The sequence below is a fragment of the Misgurnus anguillicaudatus genome, chromosome 17, assembly GCF_027580225.2.
Source record: "Misgurnus anguillicaudatus chromosome 17, ASM2758022v2, whole genome shotgun sequence".
Lineage (NCBI taxonomy): Eukaryota > Metazoa > Chordata > Actinopteri > Cypriniformes > Cobitidae > Misgurnus > Misgurnus anguillicaudatus.
Genome location: NC_073353.2, coordinates 41,997,414 through 42,008,178, shown reverse-complemented (window position 1 = coordinate 42,008,178; position 10,765 = coordinate 41,997,414). Strand labels below are relative to the sequence as shown.

The 10,765-nt window shown below is 39.3% G+C and overlaps 1 pseudogene; it reads right to left on the bottom strand.

Moving 5' to 3' along the window:
• Positions 1-509: 509 nt before the first annotated feature.
• On the bottom strand, positions 510-626 carry LOC141350284 (5S ribosomal RNA; annotated as a pseudogene).
• Between the last annotated feature and the right edge of the window lie 10,139 nt (positions 627-10,765).

The following is a 10,765-nucleotide window of genomic DNA, read 5'->3' as shown; positions in this document are numbered from 1 at the left end:
CACCTTTTTTGCTGACAACTATGAACACGTGTGTCTGGTAGCTTACTTTTCATCATTTATTTTGTAATAATAATAATAATAATACCTTTCATTTATATAGCGCTGTTCTCAGGACTCAAAGCGCTTTACATATGAATGGGGGAATCTCCACAACCACCATCAATGTGCAGCATCCACCTGGATGATGCGACGGCAGCCATATTGCACCAGACCGCTCACCACACACCAGCGTATTAGTGGAGAGGAGACCGAGTGATATAGCCAATTAGTATGAGGGATGATTAGTAGGCCAATGGGCAAGTTTGGCCAGGATGCGGGGGCACACCCCTACTCTTTTCGAAGGACATCCTGGGATTTTTAATGACCACAGAGAGTCAGGACCTCGATTTAACGTCTCATCCGAAGGACGGTGCTTTTTTGACAGTATAGTGTCCCCATCACTATACTGGGGTGTTAGGACCCACACAGACCACAGGGTGAGCACCCCCTGCTGGTCTCACTAACACCACTACCAGCAGCAACCTGGTTTTCCCAGGTGGTCTCCCATCCAAGTACTGACCAGGCTCAGCCCTGCTTAGCTTCAGTGGGCAAGCTGTATTGGGCTACAGGGTGATATGGCTGCTGGCCATACAATGCAGCAAATCTACACAAGCATGCCCTTAAAGCTCTTAAGGTCCCAAATCGCTTGAACCCAAGCGAATGACTTCACATTACGCAAGTGACATGTTTGTCCTATAGGTGCACGTGTGTTTAAGCATACATAGTCTGTATGAATTGTTTCTGACCATCTCTTTCGTTTTTGTGGATGCTGGATCAGCCTGGTCGACGACGTGTGACGTCTTTGACGTGCCTTAATGCTCGAAACCCGGCAAATGCTGCTTGCAGCTTTAATATTATTATTATTATTTATTATTTTTCCACGCTAAAACGCATTGCCCAGCCCAAACCGTAAGTCGTAGAAACTTGCCACTTGGTCATCTGGTTGTATATTAGCAGGCTACTCAGATACAGTGAATCAGCCAAATCGGCCCATAGGTGGCGCTACAGCAATGCCCGACGCGTTGGGCTTCATAACTCCTAAACCGGATATCTGACACTCAAGTGTTTGGTATCATTGTAATCCCTTGCTCCAAACTTAAAAAATGTATATCTCCGATTTCATTTCCGGTATGCAAAATTTTCCGCTAATTTGCATAATATGCATTTCAAGCCAAAACGAACTAGTCCTAGGTTTTTCACCCGATCGGAATCGTTCCAACGCAGGAGAAATCTGTGGAGTGAGTAGGTAAATAATTATCGAACAGAATTTGAAATTCCGCTTCAGGGTCACTAGGGGGCGCCAAAACTCCATACAGGAAGTAGCCTATCGTCACTGAAATGGCTATAACTCGTGAACGGTTTGAGATATCTTAACGAGGTTTGGTACACATATGTACCAGCTCACTCCGGGATCACAGTAAAAAAGATGCGGATTTTGGCCACTAGGTGGCGCTGTAACAGGCTTGAGATCGGGAATGGCTATTACTACACAACCGTTAGCCCGATACACTTAATATTTTGTATTCTATGTCTTTGTGCAATGTACCATGAGGGTCTAGAAGGACATTGGCGTATCTTCAAAAACATGGCCGTCGTCGGCCAATGAAGGTTGAGGACTGATTTGACAGGGTTAACAAAGGTCGATCGGAACGAAACGCACTGTGCTTCTTTGTGTACTGCTCCTGAAGGCCTGTAAGAAATTTGGTGTCATTTGGCCACTAGGGGGCGTAATACCGTATTTCGGTGCCTGTATCACGTGACGTTTGACGTACACAAACAAACATGACATCATATGATAGATCGGCTCATGACGAAAAACTTTGCCTCTGGAAGCGTTGCTGTCAATCAAACGGTTTGTGAGTTATTGGCGATAACGTTCAAACATACTTTTGCGAACTAGTCCTTGGTTTTTCGCCCGATCTGAACCTAACCAAGGCTGATTGATTCTGTGGAGTGTGACTATAAATAATTATCAAAAAAAATTTGAAATTTACATTCAATCACGCAAGGAGTGGCCAAAAACCAAACTGGGCGGAGCTTAAAACATTAAAACGGCCATAACTCGAGAGTCGTTTGAGATATCATCACGGGGCTTGAATCATATTTGTAGGCCATCGGTCTAAGGCCGTGATATAAAAAGCTCGCCGATCGGACACTAGATGGCGCTATAACGGGGAAAATGGCACTAAATACTGTGATTATGCAATGGTTACAACTTTCACGCCTATAATTTTATCTGTGGTCAAGAGATTTTCATGGGAGTTGTTTTTTTATCATCCTGAATTGTTTCCAAGTCCTACGATACCAAACATACCAGGTTTTGCCTTACGGTTAGTTCTGCACTGCAAAAACTGTGCTTACAAAACATGCGTGAATAACTCCGCGAGGGTTATTCCGATCGACTCGAAAACACCATAGGAAGAAATTAACTTTACCTTCTGAACAAAAAACTCTATTGGCGTTATGTTAAAATTTCCATCAGAATTGGCCGAAAATTGCAAAAAACGAAAAATTACATTCATTTTTTGTGTTTTCTACACATAAATGGTTATAACTCCGCTATGAAATGACATTTTTCTACCAGATTTGATATGCTGATGTCTGAGCAGAGTCTGAGGCAATACAAAGAAAATTGTTTGCCTACACCACTAGTTGGCCTCATAATTGAACAAAACCTTTGACATTGAGTAAGACTAATGGTCATACAATTGTTTCTTCACTAAACTAAAGTGAATAGCCATGATACTAGCTACATGTAACACAGTCATGACCCGAGGTTACATGCACGAGTTTGACATAGCGCCACCTAGTGGTTATTTGTTATTTTCACTTAAAAATACTGCAACCTTACATCTAAAATCATGAGTCATCATAGATTGTGCCTTTCATGGCTTTGAGTATAATCATTGGTGGATTGCAGTTCACTCCCTAGCAACCAATGAGAATACCCTAGCAACCATTTAGCAAGAGCTGTATCCCTGTATCAGAACATCTTAGAGACATGGGGTTCGGCTATTTTGACTCATTAACACTATTTTAACATTTTGTGACCCGAATTTTGCCACTGCAAGCACCACAAACATTTCCTTCAGTGTTCTGTTTGTCAATGTTCCGTGAGAAGAGAGGGAGACATTTCACTGAATGATAGCACCTTTTTTTGCTGACAACTATGAACACGTGTGTCTGGTAGCTTACTTTTCATCAATTATTTTGTACAATGCAGCAAATCTACTCAGGCATGCCCTTAAAGGTCATAAGATCCCAAATCGCTTGAACACAAGCGAATGACTTCACATTAAGCACGTGACATGTTTGTCCTATAGGTGCACGTGTGTTTAAGCATACATAGTCTGTATGAACTGTTTCTGACCATCTCTTTCGTTTTTGTTGATGCTTGATCAGCCTGGTCGACGACGTCTGACATCTTTGATGTGCTGTCCACTGTAGGTCTTTGCGGTCTGCTGCGCTGCTGTTTGTGTCGTATATGCACGTCCGCAGTCTGTTTGAACCATTGATGACCATACCATGACTCAATGGCCTTTTAGTTAAACTAAACACAGCCATTTCTGAATTGTATGTTTCCGTATAAATCTGAATAACTTATTCTCGTTAACAAATTATCCTTATAACTTCACATTAAGGACATTAAATGTTTGTCTTGTAGGTGCACATGTGTGTAAGCATAAATAGTCTGTATGATCCGTTTTTTGACCATCTCTTTCGTTTTTCTGGAGCGAGGTGGTCTATCATTCATTGTGTCTGTATTCGGGTGCAACTCCTCAGCCTGGTAATCGACGTCTGCCATTTTTGACGTGCTTTAATGCTCGAAACCCGGCAATTGCTGCTTGCAGCTATATTTATTATTATTTTTCCGTCTTAAAACGCGTCGCCCAGCCCAAACCGTAACTCGTAGAAACTTGCCACTTGGTCAACTGGTTGTATATTAGCAGGCTACTCAGATACAGTGAATCAGCCAAATCGGCCCATAGGTGGCGCTATAGCAATGCCCGACGCGTTGGGCCTCATAACTCCTAAACCGGAAATCAGACACTCAAGTGTTTGGTATCATTGTAATCCCTGGCTCCAAACTTAAAAAATGTATATCTCCGATTTCATTTCCGTCATTAAAAATTTTCCGCTATTTTCGATTTTGTCGAAAAAAATAAAAACGAACTAGTCCTAGGTTTTTCGCTCGATCGGAATCGTTCCAGTGCTAAAATGTTCCTTGGAGTTTGAATATCAATAATTATTAAAAAAAAGTTGAACTTTCGACTCACGGTCGACATGCCACGCCCAAACGTCTGAAGTGTGCGCAGCCAATTGGACTTTTTTGGCTATAACTGGGGACAGAAATGAAGTATCAACACGACACTTGGTTTTTGTGATGAGAGTCATGGCCTGAGGTTGCGTGCCTCGTTTCGTCACCGCGCCACCTAGTGGTCAGACGAATCATGTAAATGCTTATAACTTAGGCTAAGTTTGACGTATTTTCATGGGACTTTTTTACTAAGAGTTTTGAATTGTTGCCGAGTCCAACGATACCAAACATGCCAGGTTTCGCCTTACGGTTAGCCCTGCGCAGCAAAATAGCGCTTAAAAAACATGCGCGAATAACTCCGCGACGGTTATTCTGATCGACTCGAAACAACCATAGGAAGAAATTAACTTTACCTTCTGAACAAAAAGTTCTATTGGTGTTATGTTAAAATTTCCATCAGAAATGGCCGAAAATTGCAAAAAACGAAAAATTACATTCATTTTTTGTGTTTTTTAGATATAAATGCTTATAACTCTGCAAGGAAATGACATTTTTTCACCAAATTTGATACGCTGATGTCTGAGCAGAGTCTGAGGCAAAAAAAAAAATGGTATGCCTGCACCACTAGTTGGCCTGATAATTTAACAAAACCTTTGACATTGAGTAAGCCCAATGGTCATACAACTGTTGACTGGTGACAACTGTACTAAACTAAAGTGAATAGCCGTGATTCTAGCTACAAGTAACACAGTCATGACCTGAGGTTGCATGCACGAGTCTGTCATAGCGCCACCTAGTGGTTATTTGTTTTTTTCACTTAAAAATACTGCAAAATTACATCTAAAATCATGAGTCATCATGGATTATGTCTTTCATGGCTTTGAGTATAATCATTGGTGGATTGCAATTCACTCCCTAGCAACCGATGAGCAGTGCCGGTCTTTCCTCTACGCAAACTACGCAATTTGCATAGGGCCCCGCACCACTAGAGGGCCCCCTTGATCTCAGAATTATTTAAAACCATTATATCAAAGAAAAATTATTATTATGTTAAATGAAAACAAGGCGCTATAATTTAAATAATTTGCAAACTTCCGAATTTATGCGGGTTTTTAAAAATACTTAATGATTTCTTAAATCAGTGATATACTCGGACAACATGCAGGCAGTTTCTCAATCCGAAGGCTGCAGCCTTCAGAGGTCACATTTGCAGGCTGCATATGCGTCATAAAAACGTATTTCAGAATATTAACAATTATAATGTTGACTATTATTCTTAGTTAATGGTTAATTGTTATATTATGTTTATGACTTGCAAATGAAATGCTCATTTAACTTAAATAAATCAGGCTTGATGACGTATGCAGCGCGCATATGCGACATCCGGAGGTTGCAGCCTTCAAATTTAGAAACGGCCGCGTGGATGACGCAGAAGAGTGATTTGGTAACGATGCGCATATTATATGCCCACCATTGATTTAAAACAAAGCTATCCGTCTGGGGCAGAATAAAGGGGAAAAAACGTGAAGCAAGGGAACAAGATAAAGGATTTGCGCGAGCAGATTACATATATAGTCATTGCAAAGACGCATCCACACGCGTCCTAGCATGGGGCGATGCAAATGACGCGAATTGGGTGACGCAATTGCCGCGAAAACACGCGCTTTTCCCTTTGAACTTCAAGAACCCGCTCTCGCGCAGGATAGAGGTAAGAATGGTGCCCACGTCGAGAAAACTTATTAGAAGACTTGAAATTTGTAAAGGATTAAAGTATATGTCACTCGTTTAATTAGTATGTTAACTGGATAACACTGGATATAACTCATTGTATAGTTTAATAAAATAATGTATTTTGATTACATAAATCAAACCTAACTATATGATTGTTTTCAGCTGCTGACCAGCATAGGGAATCTCTATGGCTAATTTATAAGACATGTTGCTGATACAGTACTGTGTGTTGTACCTTATCTTGTTAATTGAGTCTTTTTGGGCATCTTATGCCTAGAATTATTCAAGGAGATTGATTCTTTTAACATCCTTTAAAGTTTGATCAATTGTGCATAATGACATGTGCAACAAATGGATATAGGGTGTCAAACTCATAGATTTGCAATATTTAAAATCAGAAACTATTTTTAAAATATTTGGGGTCAACCTCTATGACAGCTTTAAAGGGACACTTTATAATTTTGCATCATTGAAAGAAGGAAGTGCAATATCTTTGTTGAGGGAGTGAGACTACAAACACCCCTTTTCTTTGTAAAATAGGCACCAAATTCTAAATCTATGTTACATTTCGACTACAAATATAACACTTTCAATAAAGATTAATGTTTCTACGGGTGAAATGCTCTTTTAAAGCTGAAACTTATCAAATCCTATCAGAGGTCCAGAATGTCATTGAAACACACCAGTGGCTTTGCTGTCATCAGTATTAAACATGTTACCCCTCGAAGTACCCCTCCCCACAGAGCCCCCCCCCCACATAACAAATCCCAATTTAACCCCTGTGTATTAACAGTATGTATTTATATTCAATTTAATTTGATTCATTACATTCATTTAGATCAGGTTAATTTTTAGTGCTTCTCACAACACATTTTAAATCAAAACAACTTATCAGCAAATACATGTTTCATGTTATAATCAGCAAGTTTATCAGTCAGGGTTTCAAAGTAATGTGCATATGGGAATAATATACAGCTATAAGATAATACACTATGTGGTTAGTTAACAACTAACTAACAGCAACATTGACTGGGTTTTACCCAGATAGCACAGGTACGTCTGTAAGATGTCTGGTAAAGATCTGGAGATCTGGAATACATCTGGTGTGTAAAAACATCTTATTAAGGAAAAGAGCTGCTTTACATACATTCTAAATCAAAAACGTCTTGCAAACATCTTTAATATGTCTATATGACATCTTTTAGGAGACGTCTCACAGACGTATTGCAGATGAGAAAACAATCTAAATAAGACATCTTGCAGATGTAAACGCAGACATCAAATAGACGTCTTCAAGATGCATGTGTGCTATCAGGGTCTGAATGCACTGACAGAGGGCCCCTCACAAAGCTTTGCTTAGGGCCCCCCAGCATCTAGGACCGGCACTGCCGATGAGAATACCCTAGCAACCATTTAACAAGAGCTGTATCTCTGTATCAGAACATCGTAGAGACATGGGGTTTGGCTCTTTTGACTCATTAACACTATTTTAACATTTTGTGACCCAAGTTTTGCCACTGCAAGCACCACTTTCACTGAATGATAACACCTTTTTTGCTGACAACTTAGAACACGTGTGTCTGGTAGCTGCGAATGACTTCACATTAAGGACGTGACATGTTTGTCCTATAGGTGCACGTGTGTTTAAGCATACATAGTCTGTATGAACCGTTTCTGACCACCTCTTTTGTTTTTGTGGATGCTGGATCAGCCTGGTCGGCGATGTCTGACGTCTTTGACGTGCTTTAATGCTCGAAACCCGGTAAATGCTGCTTGCAGCTTTAATTAGGGTTTCGAGCACGAAGTGCTGAAAACCTATTGTATTTGTCTGTTTTATTAGGGGTTCAAGCCCGTAGGGCTGAAACCCTATTGTAATTGCTCAGATTTTTATTAGTTATTATTATTCTGCCGTAAAACGGAACGTGCAGACCAAACCGTAAGGCCTAGAGACTTGAAACTTGGCCAAATGGTAGGACCCAATTTGGGGAGAGGTTGACAGAGAATCAACCCGATTGGCCTATAGGTGGCGCTATAGCGATAACAAACGCGTTGATGCTCATAACTCCCAGAAATCTTGTCCAAATGTCAAGTGTCTTATATCACTGGAATCGTTGCGTCAAGACGAACAAAACGTATATCTCCGATTTCATTTCCGTCATTAAATTTTTTTCGCTATTTTCGATTTTGTCGAAAAAAATTAAAACGAACTAGTCCTAGGTTTTTCGTCCGATCGGAACCGTTCCAGTGCTGTAATATTCCTTGGAGTGTGAATATAAAAAGTTATCAAAAAAAAGTTGAACTTTAGACTCGCCGTCGTCAAGCCACGCCCAAACGACCCTAATGGGCGGAGCCTCTTGGACTTAAATGGCTATAACTTGGTAATGAAAAGAGGTATCGAAACCAAATTTGGTACAAATATACAGGGGACTATTCTGGGGACACGTGAAAAAAATTGCGGCGTTTGACCACTAGTTGGCGCTATAACACCACCTCAACTTTGAAGGGCTGTAACTACAAAAATATGGGACCGATCAACTTGAAATTTGGCATGGTTGCTCTTGGTCTAGGGTTCTATCAATGTCTAAAAGGAATTTTGCGTAGGTCAAAAAACATGGCCGCCATCGGCCAATCAAGGAAAAGCAGCTATTAGACAGGGTTAACGAAGGCCGCTCGAAACGAAACGCGGTGGGCCTGTTTGTCTCTTGGCCATGAAGGTCTGTGCAGAGTAAGAAAAAATTCGGCCTCCGGGAGGCGCTATCACGTTTTTGCGGTGTTTAAGTGATTGTGTATTATGCAGTGTTTTAGATATCAACAAGATCTTTATATCATTTAATAGAGGTACTTACAATGAACAACTTTCCCTCAAGAAGCATTTGTCTCAGTCGAATCATTTGTTAGATATTCATCATTTTCTTTTAAACCTACTTTTGCGAACTAGTCCTAGGTTTTTTGACCGATCTGAACCAATCAAGTGCTAGAATATTCCTTAGACACTGAATATCAATAATTATCAAAAAAAAGTAGAACTTTGCACTCGTGGTCGCAACAACACGGTCAAAAGTACGAAGAGGCGGTGCCACAAATACTTAAATGGCTATCATTTATGATAGGAATGAGATATCAACACGAAATTTGGTACACATATGTATAGTCCTAGGACGAGGTAACATGCAAAAAATTTCAGAGATTGTCCACCAGGTGGCGCTATAACCAAAGAACAAAGAACGATGACTATAGCATATGTATACAACACATAAATATTTGTCTGACCTACTTGTTATTTTGCACATAACATCTGCTTTCAGATTCTTATAAGGGTCTATTAGGATAATTACATATCTTAGAAAACATGCCGACCAACAGCCAGCCAGCATTAAGCATGTACGAGTCCAGCGTAATGGTCTGCGATTACAACTAAACTGATGGGCCTGTTTGTATTATGTTCTCAAGTGTCTGTGAGGATTTTTGGCTCATCATTCCGGAAATATTTGCATCTAGAACAACGGGTGTTACGTTAACTGTCCCCTAGATCAGTGGTTCTCAAAACTATTCCTGGATGCCCACTGCTCTGCACATATACAAAAGTCTTCTATTTTAAACAAATCCACTTTAATCATCAGTAGAGATTTGTATGAACTGAACTAATTGTGTCAGATGAGAGAATCATACAAAATGTGCCGAGCATTGGTCTTGAGAAACCACCGTGGTTCACTGAGTTGAAAGTACTGCTCTAGATGTTTATGTTTATATGAAAAGCAATTTTGTGAATTTGCTGTACTATCTGGGCAAATATCAATATGAAACATAAAATAAACTTTGCCGTTGTATTCCAAGATTTGATGTGATGTCACATAGTGATGTGGGCACCATTTGTAACCTGTATTCGTTATTTAATTTGTAGCTGCTGTTATGTTCCTTTTGTCCATGGGTTTGCATCTGCATGAAAATTATTATAAGATTCAATGATTTGCAGTCATTTGCCTCATTAAAACTAAAAGACTTAAGGTAATCAATTCAAGCATTTTGAAATGTGGCATTTTCAAAATGGGCCAGACTAAGTATATCTAACTAATTAACTAGTAATCTGAAGCTTATGACAAAATATTAATAGTTTTATTAAGATCAGACAATATATGTCTTTCCAAGACTAGGGCTGGTTAAATAAACATACAGTAGCCATTAAGTTAAGACTGTGTTTTAAGGACTAGTCTGAAGAACTAGTAGTTAGTTAGGGCTAATCAGTCTTACTATTTGGATTTAAATATAATTTAAATAATTTAAATATTTTTTCACATGATACTTAAAGCAGTTATGTTCAATCATGAAGACAAAAATGTATGACTAACTTTTAAGACTAGTCTTAGAGATTAATGTTACTGACCATTGGTTTAAATGTAGTTACAGACTAAAATTTAGGTTTATGTTTTAGTTGTCTTACTTGAAAATAGCTTACACTGGCCTTTCTTTAAATATATCAGGGCCATAGTTTTGTCTTAAGATGTACACCAGTAATGTTTTTTAAAAGGTTTGTTTGTAAAAAGTACCCTAAATGTTTTTACATAACTAATGGCTAGTCATGCATCAATTTAAACCTGTGGGAAACAACCCAATAAAATGATAAAGCTTCAAATGTTGTCTTAGAATTCTTCAAATCCTAAAGGTATGAAAAAGATTGCTGTAAATATGTGGATCCTTAAAGAACAGGCCAACATTAGAAATAATAACTAATAATCATAC